Genomic DNA, 15,724 nt, shown 5'->3' with positions numbered 1-15,724 from the left:
CCTTTGGCAATCAAGGGGTTGCCAGTGTTAGTTTCATACTGGTAAGGGCAGTCTCACACGTCCAGATAATTCCGGTACCGGAAAAATCGGTACCGGAATTATCCGTGTCCATGTGCCCGTGCGTTTCTGTGGCACATCAGTGTGACACACGTGCGGCACACATGTGCCGCCCGTGTGCCCACTGGGTACCACATGCACCGTGCAGGAGACCGCGCTAAAGTTTAGTGCTGTCCCCTGCATCTGGTGCTGAAGCCGCGATTCATATCTTCTCTGCAGCAGCGTTTGCTGTAGAGAAGATATGAATATTCCTTTTTTTTTGTTGTTTCTCGTGTTTAACCCCTTTCTGACCTCGGACGGGATAGTACGTCCGAGGTCAGATCCCCTGCTTTGATGCAGGGCTCCGCGGTGAGCCCGCATCAAAGCCGGGACATGTCAGCTGTTTTGAACAGCTGACATGTGCCCGTAATAGGCGTGGGCAGAATCGCGATCTGCCCGCACCTATTAACTAGTTAAATGCCGCTGTCAAACGCAGACAGCGGCATTTAACTACCGCTTCCGGCCGGGCGGCCGGAAATGACGTCATCGCCGACCCCCGTCACATGATCGGGGGTCGGCGATGTGTCAGGATGGTAACCATAGAGGTGCTAGAGACCTCTATGGTTACTGATCCTCGGCAGCTGTGAGCGCCACCCTGTGGTCGGCGCTCACAGAACACCTCCATTTCTGCTACATAGCAGCGATCAGCAGATCGCTGCTATGTAGCAGAGGCGATCGCGTTGTGCCTGCTTCTAGCCTCCCATGGAGGCTATTGAAGCACGGCAAAAGTAAAAAGAAAAAGTAAAAAAAAATGTGAAAAAAATAAAAAAAATATAAAAGTTTAAATCACCCCCCTTTCGCCCCAATCAAAATAAATCAATAAAAAAAAATCAAATCTACACATATTTGGTATCGCTGCGCTCAGAATCGCCCGATCTATCAATTAAAAAAAGCATTAACCTGATCGCTAAACGGCGTAGCGAGAAAAAAATTTGAAATGCCAGAATTACGTTTTTAGGTCGCCGCGACATTGCATTAAAATGCAATAACGGGCGATCAAAAGAACGTATCTGCACCAAAATGCTATCATTAAAAACGTCATCTTGGCACGCAAAAAATAAGCCTTCAACCGACCCCAGATCACGAAAAATGGAGACGCTACAAGTATCAGAAAATGGCGCAAATTTTATTTATTTTTTTTAGCAAAGTTTGGAATTTTTTTTCACCACTTAGATAAAAAAGAACCTAGTCATGTTAGGTGTCTATGAACTCATACTGACCTGGAGAATCATAATGGCAGGTCAGTCTTAGCATTTAGTGAACCTAGCAAAAAAGCCAAACAAAAAACAAGTGTGGGATTGCACTTTTTTTGCAATTTCACCGCACTTGGAATTTTTTTCCCATTTTCTAGTACACGACATGCTAAAACCAACGAAGTCATTCAAAAGTACAACTCGTCCCGCAAAAAATAAGCGCTCACATGACTATATTGACAGAAAAATAAAAAAGTTATGGCTCTGGGAAGGAGGGGAGTGAAAAACGAACACGGAAAAACGAAAAATCACAAGGTCATGAAGGGGTTAAAATAAATATCCATGTCCCCCACCCCTCCCACCCCCTCTGCGCCCGCCCGCTGTTCTTAAAATACTCACCCGGCTCCCCCGCTGGCTGGCGCTGCTTCCTGTCCTGGCCGCACCTTCTACTGTATGAGCGGTCACGTGGGGCCGCCGATTACAGTCATGAATATGCGGCTCCACCTCCCATAGGGGTGGAGCCGCATATTCATTACTGTAAATGAGCATGGACCTTTATTTTAAACACGAGAAACAACCAAAAAAAAGGATTATTCATATCTTCTTTACAGCAAACGCTGCTGCAGAGAAGATATGAATCGCGGCTTCAGCACCATGTGGAGGGGACAGCGCTTACTGTAGCGCTGTCTCCTGAACGGCACACGGACTGCACACGGACAACGTCCGTGTGCGGTACGTGTTTTACACGGACCCATTGACTTTAATGGGTCCGTGTAATCCGTGCGCTCCCACGAACACTGACATGTCTCCGTGTTTGGCACACGGAGACACGGTCCGCAAAAAATCAATGACATCTGCACAGATGCATTGATTTTAATGTGTCTACATGTGTCAGTGGCTTCGGTTCATGAGGAAACTGTCACCTCACGTACCGGAGCCACTGACGTGTGAAACCGGCCTAATGGAGTTGGAGGTGTTGCTGAGTGCATATTTGTATGAATGGTATTTTCATTTATCCTTGTATGTCTTCCCTTGGTAGTCTGGTTTGTGTATTCTTATACTACACCCCACTTTCCCTGGGTCAGGGAGGGGATAGATAAGGGCAGATTTAGGAGCTCAGCAAGGCACGAGGCCCCAGCATCTTCACCATCAGAAGTAATCCAGGGAGCAGGGATAGCTATGGGGCCCCTACCTTTAGGGATAGGGAAGGAACCCTGGGATATCCTGGAACAGTGCTGTGACAGCAGTGGTATGTGTGTATAACAACACACTACACTACATTACATACACATATACACAGATTTATTAAAAATAAAATCTTTATGTGAGTGCTTCTGTAAATCACAAATGAAACCAGAATTTGCTGAAAATCAAACCTTTGTAGAATTTGTTTAAAATGAAACTTTGTATTGCCTCACCAGGAAAATCTCAGATACTTGTTGCTAAGTGTGATTTGCTTTGAAAATCCACTGAAACTCATTGATAGTTTTGTCATAGAAGTGAACAAAGGCCCTCATACACATTAGCGTAATAGAGAAAAGTCAAGTGAATCTGACTGTAGAAGAAAATGTATGAATTACATATGTCTGACATGCATATGGCTAATTTGTAGGAAAGACCATAACAACTTTGAACTTTTATTACAGACTGTGGTATGGGGATAGCAGGAGCCAAAGCTGAGGGGGGTTATCTATTGGATTTCAGAGAGTGTCATTCTTGACAGCTAGATCTGGAAACTTCAAACATCTATAAATGGCTTATCCAAACTGGACATCACCCATCCCTTCAAATAGAGGTGAATATAGGAAATTGAATAACCGAGTACAAATTATATTTGCCCCTTTATAAACACACTGATCAGTCATAGACATGACATTTCTACATTGAACTAACATAACAAAAATTGCAAGATGTCCAGAGCTAGACGTTAGCCATGTCTGAGCATGTTCCATTGTTCTACTTTCAGGGAAACTGATGAGCATTTATAAATTGAAAACATTCATATATTTTGAGCTATTTCCCCTTTTTATTTTACGACTTTCACACTTTGTATTTTGCCTTATTTTGTCATATACCTTTTGGTTGTAACACTATACTTTTTATATTAAAGCTTAAAACTTTAGTGAATATGGTCCTTATAGGCCCTAAAGAATCTATCGCCTTTCTGAGAGTGTTTGGCTTTTTGATTGTCAGATAGCATCATGTATTATTTGGGATTTTGTGGTGGCAGCATGTTGTGCATTTGGGGTGTAGTTTATGATTAATTTTCAGCCTGCGTGGAAGGTGAATGCAAGACTGAATGAGTGAAAATAGATTAACCCCTTTCACATGCTGAGTGTGTATGTGACACTGACAATTTTAGGTTCAACATTTTTTATGGTGCCCACCCCAACTGGTCATGTCGTAGATAAACAGTATACTATGGACTGATGTGTTGGGTGTGGTTGTATAAAGTGAGTTGAGGCGTTGAGTAATCTCCTAAGACCTCCTCTCCTCCACACTTATTCGCTCCTCACCCAACCGCCTCCAAGACTTCTCCAGAATATCCCCCATCCTCTGGAATTCTTTGCCCCAACACAATCCGACTATCAACCACATTCGGATCCTTCAGACGGAACCTGAAAACCCATCTCTTCAGTAAAGCCTACAGCCTGCACTGACCCCGCTGCCTCCTCATCGCTACTGGAGATACTGCCTCACCAACACCGGAGCTCCTGCAACCCTCAACCGACTGTCTCCTTCCCCACCATCCTGTAGAATATAAGCCCGCAAGGGCAGGGTCCTGCCCCTCTGTATCAGTCTGTCATTGTTAGTTTGCTTACTATAAGTGATATCTGTAATTTGTATGCAACCCCTTCTCATGTACAGCACCATGGAATCAATGGTGCTATATGAATTAATAATAATAATAATAATAATAATTTGACAAACACTGGGTATATTACACGCGCCTGTAACTTCCATAGCTGGACAAGTTTTTTGCTGGACAAGTTGTACTTTTGAATGAATTACATCATCCATTTTATCATGTGATGTACTGGAAAGCTGGAAAAAAATTCAAGTGCGACGAAATGGCAAAAAATAGGAACTCTGTAAGTGTTTTTTTTTTCCTTCTTAATTTACAGTGTTCATTTTACCGTAAAAATAACCTGGCAATATGATACTCCAGGTCATTCCTATTATGGTGATAGCAAAGATTGATACTTTTTTTTTTATTTAAGAGGTTAAAAAAATCAGATATTTGTAAAAAAAAATGCAATCATAATGTGGTTACCATGTTTAAATCACCTCTTATTACATCTTTTGTGTGTTGTTAAACCCCCAAATCTGGTGTTTAGATTTTTTTCTCATCACTCCATTTACCAATTGGATTAATCTATATATATAATTGCCTAAGGGGTACTTCCGTCTGTTTCTAACTTCTGTCTGTGTGTCCTGGAAATCCCAGGCACAGTCCGGCCGCGAATTGGCCCCTCCCTACTCCCCTCCAGTTAGTGCCACCTCCATACTCCCCTCCAGTCAGCGGCCACATAGGGTTTTAGCAGTCCGTTAACGCTGCTATTAACCCTTTGTGACCAACTTTTTACTATTGATGCTGCCTATGCAGCATCAATAGTAAAAAGATCTAATGTTAAAACTAATTAAAAAATTAAAAAATCATTACATTCTCACCTTCCGCCGCCTTTCCTGCTCCTCGCGACGCTCTGGTCCCAAGAATGCATGGCGGCAATGACTCGAGATCACGTAGCGATCTCGCGAGATGATGATGTAGCGGTCTCGCGACACCGCTACATGATCACGTGTTATTGCCGCAATGCATTCTTGGGACCGGAGCATCGCAAGGAGCATCGCTAAACACCTGGCCAGGATCCGGGGGCTGATGGAAGGTGAGTATATAACTATTTTTTATTTTAATTATTTTTTTAACAGGGATATGGTGCCCACATTGCTATATACTACGTGGGCTGTGTTATATACTACGTGGGCTGTGTTATATACTACGTGGGCAATGTTATATACTACATGGGCAGTGTTATATACTACATGGGCTGTGTTATATACTGCGAGGGCTGTGCTATATACTACGTGGGCTGTGCTATACACTACGTGGCTGTGCTATATACTACGTGGGCTGTGCCGTATACTACTATACATATTCTAGAATACCCGATGCGTTAGAATCAGGCCACCATCTAGTTTATTGTATATTTAAATAGATTTGACTTACAAAAACAGTGATTCAAAATATGTGTAGTTTTTTATTTCTTAATTTTTAATGGTGAGAAAAGGGGGTGATTTCAACTTTTATATATTTTTATATTTCATTTTTTAGCGTATTTGTTTGTTCCCTTAGGTGACTGGAATCTGTGATCATCAGATCGCTTGTATAACAACTCTGCTGGCATCACGCCATGGCCTCTCATTTCTCACACTTTCTTACCCACTGCTCCAGGCCATGATGTGGTTTCTGTTTCATGCCAGCTCCATGATCTGTGTCTCTGCTCTCTGTATGCCTCATGGCTGTGTGTATAGGGGGGCGGTGCCTGAACTCTCTGGTTCTTATAGGAATCAGGTGCATCTGTCTAATCTGTTCCTGACCAATTACCAAAACGCCTCTAGTATATAGTGCAGCTCCACCCTGTGGTCTGGGCCTGTGCAATGTGTTAGCTCAGTTAGTGTTTAGCTGCTGAGTTTGCCAGGCCTTGCTCTGAGTTACTCCCTCTCTGGAGGCTTTTCTCTGTGCTATTGCCTTGATCTTGTTGTCCGCCCTCCAGGAGGCAGTATATCCTGGTCCCTGTGTCTTTGTCCCTGTGTCTTTGTCCTTGTGTCTTGTTCCATTGCCTTGTCTGTACTTAGTCTTATCTCGGTCTCCTTGTCTGTGGCTTCCTTCCCTGCTGTGTCTTTCCTTGTGTTCTCAGTCTGCTTATGCTCCGCACTCTTGCAGCTCTGCCTACTCTGTATCTTAGTGGCTTTTCCGCTGCTCCGCACTCCTGCGGTTCTGCTCCGTTCTACTCTGCTCCGCTCCCGTTGCTGCAGAAACCTCTTGCTGCAGCTCCTCTCCGCAATCCTTGCGGTTCCCCTCTGCTTAGCTTCAGCAGTATCTCTTGCTGCAGCTCCTCTCCACATCCCTTATGGCTCCGCCCTGCTTAGCTTTTATTGCTGTGCCATCTCTTGCTGCTCTACCGCTCCTATTCGCAGCCTTGCAGTTCTCTTCCAGTCTGAACAGATCCCAACCTGTTCCCTCTTACTTCTTTCTTACTACATTTCCGTATCTGCACCTCCTGTGTGAACAGGTCCCTACCTGTTCCTCCTAACTACATATCCGTACCTGCACCTCCAGTGTGAACAGGTCCCTACCTGTTCCTCCTAACTACATATCCGTACCTGCACCTCCAGTGTGAACAGGCCCCTACCTGTTTCTACATATACCACATCAGCCAGTCCTGTGTTTCCTGCCGTCCTAGCCAGTCCTGTGTTTCCTGCCGTCCTAGCCAGTCCTGTGTTTCCTGCCGTCCTAGCCAGTCCTGTGTTTCCTGCCGTCCTAGCCAGTCCTGTGTTTCCTGCCGTCCTAGCCAGTCCTGTGTTTCCTGCCGTCCTAGCCAGTCCTGTTTTTCCTGCCATCCTAGCCAGTCCTGTGTTTCCTGCCGTCCTAGCCAGTCCTGTGTTTCCTGCCGTGTCTCTGCCAGCCCTGTGTTCTCTGCCGTGCCAGCCTACTCGTCTGAGTTCCAGCCGTGCTCTTTTGCCAGTCCTGCCTGATGCCCGCACCAATCCTGGTGTTCCTGTGTCCCAAGTGGGATCAGCAGCCACAGCCAGACACCACCCTGGAGTAGCACCTGGCAGCTGCCTGCTGCACAAGCCTGACCTCACCATCAGAGGCTCCAGTGAAAACCCAGGCAGCTGTCATAGTCACGCCCCTTCCAGGGTAGTCTGGTTTGTGGCACAGTGGGGCCACAAACCCCCCGAGCTCACGCCCACCAGTCAGGGCATGAGCGTGACAGTTTGCACAGGCCATGGTCCCCGCTGAGTCCCATGTCCTTCCGCTCGCAGAGCATCATGAACTTTTTTCTTGCTCGTATGAGCAACCTGGAAAATTTGTTCCACCAAGGGTGGTTCAGATTTAAGAGACTTCTGACCCTATTATAGTCTCTAACGCTCTATTCAAGCAACTTCAGGCCTATAAGGAGGAGCACGTCCCAGCTGACCCACCTATGTTCTATGGGAATCCTGAAGAATGCCAGGGGTTCCTGAAGCAGTGCTTGTGCTACATCCTTGTTTCCCCTCTGACAGGGTCAAGGTGGGTTACATCATGTCCTACCTGGCCGAAGATGCTCTAATATAGATAACTCCCCTCTGGGAAGCAGGGGATCCTATCGTCATGAACCTAGGGGCCTTCCTGGTGGCATTCCGTAGAGTCTTTGACATACCTCATCCTGTTGCTCCTGTGAAGTCTTCCCCATCTAGATCCGAGAGGCGCTCCAGATGGACGAAACCCGTGAAGAAACTCCCACGTCAAGCCATGACCGTCTGTGTCCCTCCTGTTCCTCTACCTGTTAAAGCAGCTACCCGTGTGAAGCCTAAGAAGGTTGATGAGAGTGGGCTCGCAAAGCAGCAGCCTGAAATCAGCCATAAGAAGGGCTTACAATGTTGCTGCTGTTGTGAGGAACACCTGGATGGTCTCTGTCCAGGGGATCTAAAGCTCCAAAACCTCAGGCCAGTAGGAGAGACTGCCCTTTGTGAAAATAACTCCCTTCCGCTAAAGTCTGTGTCTGTTCCGGTGTCTTGTGGGAGCTTCGGTCCTGCAGATATGTTCAAGCTGCAAACCAGACAGAGTCTAAGTGTGGTTCCTGTTCCACTGCTCCTGAATCCTGTGAAGGTGTTTGGTGATTGCCGAGTCCTACTTATGAACAGTCCAGTGTCGAAGGGACAACTACAGCTCCAAATTGGACCATTATATGTAAAGAAATTTGTTTTTCACTTGCTGACCAGTTTGCCCATCGGTCGTTCTGAGCCGGGTACTCTACTGTCCAGTCCGGTCCGAAGACCCAGCATGATGCTGCATTTTGAACTACCTAGTCTCCAGAGGTTTCTTGTTCCTAAACTGCAAGGTCAATCTACAGTGTTGATATCTTCTCCACCTAATCTGCTGGCTATTGAGTCACAGTGTGCTGACCTCACTGAAGTAAAGGAAGCAGTGGCGTCCTCTCTGCACACCTCCAGTGACAATACCAGTGACCAGTTCCCAGGAACATCCCTGTTGCTTAAAATATTTTCTCTGAACTTTGGGAAGAAGATGCTTCCTGTAATGATGCCTTCGGATTCCAAGTGGCAGGTGGATGAAGAAGTTGAAGCTGAAGCTCTTGCATCTCTGTTCTTCACCAATCCGGAGGAAGAAATGGTCCAGTTTTGTCAGGGTAACTGGCTGATGGGGCTTGCTAAATGTTTGTCTTCTGCTTCCAAGTGGCTACTTGCTGCTAATACTAAGACAGAGACTTACTCTTCCTCTAATCTAGAAGAGGAGGTCCAGTTTTTGCAGGGTACCAGGCTGAAAGTGTTTTCTGTATGTATGCCTCCAGTTTCCATCTGGCTATCGGGTGAAGATCCCAAGACTGAAGTGTTCTTATCTCTGCTTTCCACCAGTCTAAAGGAGGAGGTCCAATTTTATTGTGATGATGGGCTTAAGTTGGATCCAGTGAAGGTGTCTTCAGTGTCCAAAGAATCAGATTATGTTGTGATCAAATCACAAGCTTCCAAGTCCCTGCTTTCAGTCAACCAGGTGAAAGACGTCCTGTTCCTTGTATCTTCTGTGTGGGAAGCTAATCTTACTGGACTCAAAGAGACTGGGCAACCTGAGATCTCTAATGTCTCAACTACCTCATTCTGCCAGAGGAATGTTGTGATGGCTCTGACTGTGTGTGCTCCTATCCTTCTTCTACAAGTTATTCTGGCGGGCTTGAAGAAGAGGGGCCGTAAAGGAGGGGGTACTGTAACAACTCTGCTGGCATCATTGCATGGCCTCTCATTTCTCACACTTTCTTACCCACTGCTCCAGGCCATGATGTGGTTTCTGTTTCATGCCAGCTCCATGTTCTGTGTCTCTGCTCTCTGCATGCCTCATGGCTGTGTGTATAGGGCGGCGGCGCCTGAACGCTCTGGTTCTTATAGGAATCAGGTGCATCTGTCTAATCAGTTCCTGACCAATTACCTCCAGTATATAGTGCAGCTCCACCATGTGGTCTGGGCCAGTGCAATGTGTTAGCTCAGTTAGTGTTTAGCTGCTGAGTTTGCCAGGCCTTGCTCTGAGTTACTCCCTCTCTGGAGGCTTTTCTCTGTGCTATTGCCTTGATCTTGTTGTCCGACCTTCAGGAGGCAGAATATCCTGGTCCCTGTGTCTTTGTCCTTGTGTCTTGTTCCATTGTCTTGTCTGTACTTAGTCTTATCTTGGTCTCTTTGTCTGTGGCTTCCTTCCCTGCTGTGTCTTTCCTTGTGTTCTCAGTCTGCTTATGCTCCGCACTCTTGCGGCTCTGCCTACTCTGTATCTTAGTGGCTTTTCCGCTGCTCCGCACTCCTGCGGTTCTGCTCCGTTCTACTCTGCTCCGCTCCCGTTGCTGCAGAAACCTCTTGCTGCAGCTCCTCTCCGCAATCCTTGCGGTTCCACTCTGCTTAGCTTCAGCAATATCTCTTGCTGCAGCTCCTCTCCACATTCCTTGTGGCTCTGCTCTGCTTAGCTTTTATTGCTGTGCTATCTCTTGCTGCTCTACCGCTCCTATTCACAGCCTTGCAGTTCTCTTCCAGTCTGAACAGATCCCAACCTGTTCCCTCTTACTTCTTTCATACTACACTTCCGTATCTGCACCTCCTGTGTGAACAGGTCCCTACCTGTTCCTTCATATTTCATATCCGTTCCTGCACCTCCAGTGTGAACAAGTCCCTACCTGTTCCTCCTAACTACATATCCGTACCTGCACCTCCAGTGTGAACAGGCCCCTACCTGTTCTTGCATATACCACATCAGCCAGTCCTGTGTTTCCTGCCGTCCTAGCCAGTCCTGCGTTTCCTGCCGTCCTAGTCAGTCCTGTGTTTCCTGCCGTCCTAGCCAGTCCTGTGTTTCCTGCCGTCCTAGCCAGTCCTGTGTTTCCTGCCGTCCTAGCCAGTCCTGTGTTTCCTGCCGTCCTAGCCAGTCCTGTGTTTCCTGCCATCCTAGCCAGTCCTGTGTTTCCTGCCGTCCTAGCCAGTCCTGTGTTTCCTACCGTCTTAGCCAGTCCTGTGTTTCCTGCCGTCCTAGCCAGTCCTGTGTTTCCTGCCGTCCTAGCCAATCCTGTGTTTCCTGCCGTCCTAGCCAGTCCTGTGTTTCCTGCCGTCCTAGCCAGTCCTGTGTTTCCTGCCATCCTAGCCAGTCCTGTGTTTCCTGCCGTCCTAGCCAGTCCTGTGTTTCCTGCCGTCCTAGCCAGTCCTGTGTTTCCTGCCGTGTCTCTGCCAGCCCTGTGTTCTCTGCCGTGCCAGCCTACTCGTTTGAGTTCCAGCCGTGCTCTTCTGCCAGTCCTGCCTGATGCCCGCACCAATCCTGGTGTTCCTGTGTCCCAAGTGGGATCAGCAGCCACAGCCAGACACCACTCTGGAGTAGCACCTGGTAGCTGCCTGCTGCACAAGCCTGACCTCACCATCAGAGGCTCCAGTGAAAACCCAGGCAGCTGTCATAGTCACGCCCCTTCCAGGGTAGTCTGGTTTGTGGCACAGTGGGGCCACAAACCCCCCGAGCTCACGCCCACCAGTAATGGCGTGAGCGTGACAGCTTGTGCAAAATGTAAAGCATTGCCGCATATATAGCAAAAATCACAGTCTACTATGAACACCAGCCATGACTTGGCTTGCACAGGAGTAGCATTATGACAGGCACATGGGTCTTCACTAGACCTCTGGCTGTCATGAAAGCAATTGGCACTCCCGATCAAATCATGGAAGCGCTAATGGACACCTATCGGTGCACTGTAAATGCCCCTGTCATAGATTGAGCCTCGTGCATCGCCACAAATCCTACTCCACTTCCTGCTGGCATAACATTTGTGGTATACCAATTGCTGCCACTTGTCATGAATTTGATGAGCAGTAGTTGCCACATCCCTGGTGAAAATAGCGTAACCGTGCCAAAAATCGCATAATTTTAGAGCAGCATCCAGTTGTGCCAAAATTATGTGACTTTTCAAACCTTCTTACTCCATGATACTGGCATAAAGCTTTGATGCATTAGCCATATGTGTTATTAAATAGCATTATACCATTTAAAAGATCAGCATTTCTGTCAAGGTGATAATTTTGTGCTGGCGTTAATGCAGGACAAACATTTCTGTATACAATTTCCCAATATACAACAGGACTTTGGAGGAATACAGCCCACTCTGAACACCAACACCAATGGTCTTGTTGTTCATTGATCCTGCTAGCGGTGGAGATTATTTTCTAAATCTCCTTTAGAAAGGAAGACAATAAATGTACAGTCATGGACAAAAATTTTGAGAATGAGACAAATATTAATTTTTCCAAAGTCAACTGCTTCATTTTTTCTAATGGCAATTTGCATATACTCCTGAATGTCAGAGTGATCAGCTAAACAGCAATTACTGCCCAGCAAATGAACTTAAACCCCCAAAACACATTTCAACATCATTGCAGTCCTGCCTTAAAATGAGCAGCTAACATCGTATTAGTGATTGATCCATTAACACAGGTGTGGGTGTTGATGAGGACAGGGCTGGCGATCAATCAGTCATGATTAAGTAAGAATGACATCACTGGACACTTTAAAAGGAGGCTGGTGCTTGGTATCATTGTTTCTCTTCAGTTAACCATGGTTATCTCTAAAGAAACACGTGCAGCCATCATTGCACTGCACAAAAATGGCCTAACAGGGAAGAGTATCGCAGCTACAAATATTGCACCTCAGTCAACAATCTATCGCATCATCAAGAACTTCAAGGAGAGAGCTTCCATTGTTGTCAAAAAGGCTCCAGGGCGCCCAAGAAAGACCAGCAAGCGCCAGGACCGTATCTTAAAACTGTTTCAGCTGCAGGATCGGACTACCAGCAGTGCCGAGCTTGCTCAGGAATGGCAGTAGGCTGGTGTGAGTGCTTCTGCACGCACTGTGAGGCGGAGACTCTTTGAGCAAGGCCTGGTTTCAAGGAGGGCAGCAATGAAGCCACTTCTCTCCAGAAAAAACATCAGGGACCGACTGATATTCTGCAAAAGGTAAAGGGAGTGGATGGCTGAGGACTGGGGCAAAGTCATTTTCTCTGATGAATCCCTTTTTTGATAGTTTGAGACATCTGGAAAACAGCTTATTCGGAGAAGAAGAGGTGAGCGCTACCACCAGTCTTGTCTCATGCCAACCGTAAAGCATCCTGAAACCATTCATGTGTGGGGTTGCTTCTCAGCCAAGGGAATCTGTTATGAACTGGTGATTCAGAACCACAATGGACCTAGTGGTTAAGAGCACACAAAGTGACCTGATAGTTGCCAATAACATAGAACGAGCTCTGAGACGTGAGAACTCTGCTGACCGCAATCCCTAATCCTATAATACCACACTGGAGGTAGCCGTGGAGCGCTCCTGACCAAACCTAGGCGCCTCGGGCACAGCCTGAGAAACTAGCTAGCCCTGAAGATAGAAAGATAAGCCTACCTTGCCTCAGAGAAATTCCCCAAAGGAAAAGGCAGCCCCCCACATATAATGACTGTGAGTAAAGATGAAAATACAAACACAGAGATGAAATAGATTTTATAGCAAAGTGAGGCCCGACTTACTGAATAGACTGAGGACAGGAAAGATAGCTTTGCGGTCAGCACAAAAACCTACAAACAACCACGCAGAGGGCGCAAAAAGACCCTCCGCACCGACTAACGGTATGGAGGTGCTCCCTCTGCGTCTCAGAGCTTCCAGCAAGCAAGAAAAACCAATATAGCAAGCTGGACAGAAAAAATAGCAAACAAAAGTAACACCAGCAAAACTTAGCTTATGCAGGGTAGACAGGCCACAAGAACGATCCAGGAGAGAGCAAGACCAATACTGGAACATTGACTGGAGGCCAGGAACAAAGAACTAGGTGGAGTTAAATAGAGCAGCACCTAACGACTTAACCTCGCACCTGAGGAAGGAAACTCAGAAGCCGCAGCCCCACTCACATCCACCAGAGGAAGTTCATAGACAGAACCAGCCGCAGTACCACTCATGACCACAGGAGGGAGCTTGACCACAGAATTCACAACAGTACCCCCCCCTTGAGGAGAGGTCACCGAACTCTCACCAGAGCCCCCAGGCCGACCAGGATGAGCCAAATGAAAGGCACGAACCAGATCGGCAGCATGAACATCAGAGGCAAAGACCCAGGAATTATCTTCCTGACCATAACCCTTCCACTTAACCAGGTACTGGAGTGTCCGTCTCGAAATACGAGAATCCAAAATCTTCTCCACTATATACTCCAACTCCCCCTCAACCAAAACCGGGGCAGGAGGATCAACGGATGGAACCACAGGTGCCACGTATCTCCGCAACAATTACCTATGGAATACATTATGGATGGAAAAAGAAGCTGGAAGGGTCAAACGAAAAGACACAGGATTAAGAACCTCAGAAATCCTATACGGACCAATGAAACGAGGCTTAAACTTAGGAGAGGAAACTTTCATAGGAATATAACGAGACGACAACCAAACCAAATCCCCAACACGAAGTCGGGGACCCACACAGCGCCTGCGGTTAGCGAAACGTTGAGCCTTCTCCTGGGACAATGTCAAATTGTCCACTACATGAGTCCAAATCTGCTGCAACCTATCCACCACAGTATCCACACCAGGACAGTCCGAAGACTCAACCTGCCCTGAAGAGAAACGAGGATGGAAACCAGAATTGCAGAAAAACGGCGAAACCAAAGTAGCCGAGCTGGCCCGATTATTAAGGGCGAACTCAGCCAAAGGCAAAAAGGACACCCAATCATCCTGATCAGCAGAAACAAAACATCTCAGATATGTTTCCAAGGTCTGATTGGTTCGTTCAGTTTGGCCATTTGTCTGAGGATGGAAAGCCGAGGAAAAAGACAAATCAATGCCCATCCTAGCACAAAAGGCTCGCCAAAACCTCGAAACAAACTGGGAACCTCTGTCAGAAACGATGTTCTCCGGAATGCCATGTAAACGAACCACATGCTGGAAAAACAATGGCACCAAATCAGAGGAGGGCAATTTAGACAAGGGTACCAAATGGACCATCTTAGAGAAGCGATCACAAACCACCCAAATGACCGACATCTTTGGAGAGATGGGGAGATCCGAAATAAAATCTATAGAGATATGTGTCCAAGGCCTCTTCGGGACCGGCAAGGGCAAAAGCAACCCACTGGCACGAGAACAGCAGGGCTTAGCCCGAGCACAAATCCCACAGGACTGCACAAACGAACGCACATCCTGCGACAGAGACGGCCACCAAAAGGATCTAGCCACCAAATCTCTGGTACCAAAGATTCCAGGATGACCAGCCAACACCGAACAATGAACCTCAGAGATAACTCTACTCGTCCATTTATCAGGGACAAACAGTTTCTCCGTTGGGCAACGGTCAGGTCTATTAGCCTGAAATTTTTGCAGCACCCGCCGCAAATCAGGGGAGATGGCAGACAAAATTACCCCCTCTTTGAGAATACCCGCCGGCTCAGGCAAACCCGGAGAGTCGGGCACAAAACTCCTAGACAGGGCATCCGCCTTCACATTCTTAGAGCCCGGAAGGTACGAAACCACAAAGTCAAAACGGGAGAAAAACAGCGACCAACGAGCCTGTCTAGGATTCAACCGTTTGGCAGACTCGAGATAAGTCAAGTTCTTGTGATCAGTCAAGACCACCACGCGATGCTTAGCTCCTTCAAGCCAATGACGCCACTCCTCGAATGCCCACTTCATGGCCAGCAACTCTCGATTGCCAACATCATAATTACGCTCAGCAGGTGAAAACTTCCTGGAAAAGAAGGCACACGGTTTCATCACCGAGCCATCAGAACTTCTTTGCGACAAAACAGCCCCTGCTCCAATTTCAGAAGCATCCACCTCGACCTGGAACGGGAGCGAAACATCTGGCTGGCACAACACAGGAGCAGAAGAAAAACGACGCTTCAACTTCTGAAAAGCTTCCACAGCAGCAGAAGACCAATTGACCACATCAGCACCCTTCTTGGTTAAATCAGTCAACGGTTTAGCAATACTAGAAAAATTATTGATGAAGCGACGATAAAAATTAGCAAAGCCCAGGAACTTTTGCAGACTCTTCAGAGATGTCGGCTGAGTCCAATCATAAATGGCCTGAACTTTAACAGGGTCCATCTCGATAGTAGAAGGGGAAAAAATGAAACCCAAAAATGAAACCTTCTGAACACCAAAGAGACACTTTGACCCCT

General features: G+C 47.0%; 1 protein-coding gene across 2 annotated transcripts in view; it reads right to left on the bottom strand.

Moving 5' to 3' along the window:
* Nucleotides 1-15,724, bottom strand: part of LOC138676973 (stimulated by retinoic acid gene 6 protein-like) — a 633,869-nt gene that overhangs the window by 62,326 nt on the left and 555,819 nt on the right. The window lies entirely within an intron of this gene.

Source organism: Ranitomeya imitator, chromosome 1, assembly GCF_032444005.1.
Source record: "Ranitomeya imitator isolate aRanImi1 chromosome 1, aRanImi1.pri, whole genome shotgun sequence".
Lineage (NCBI taxonomy): Eukaryota > Metazoa > Chordata > Amphibia > Anura > Dendrobatidae > Ranitomeya > Ranitomeya imitator.
This window is presented reverse-complemented; position numbering and strand designations above follow the sequence as displayed.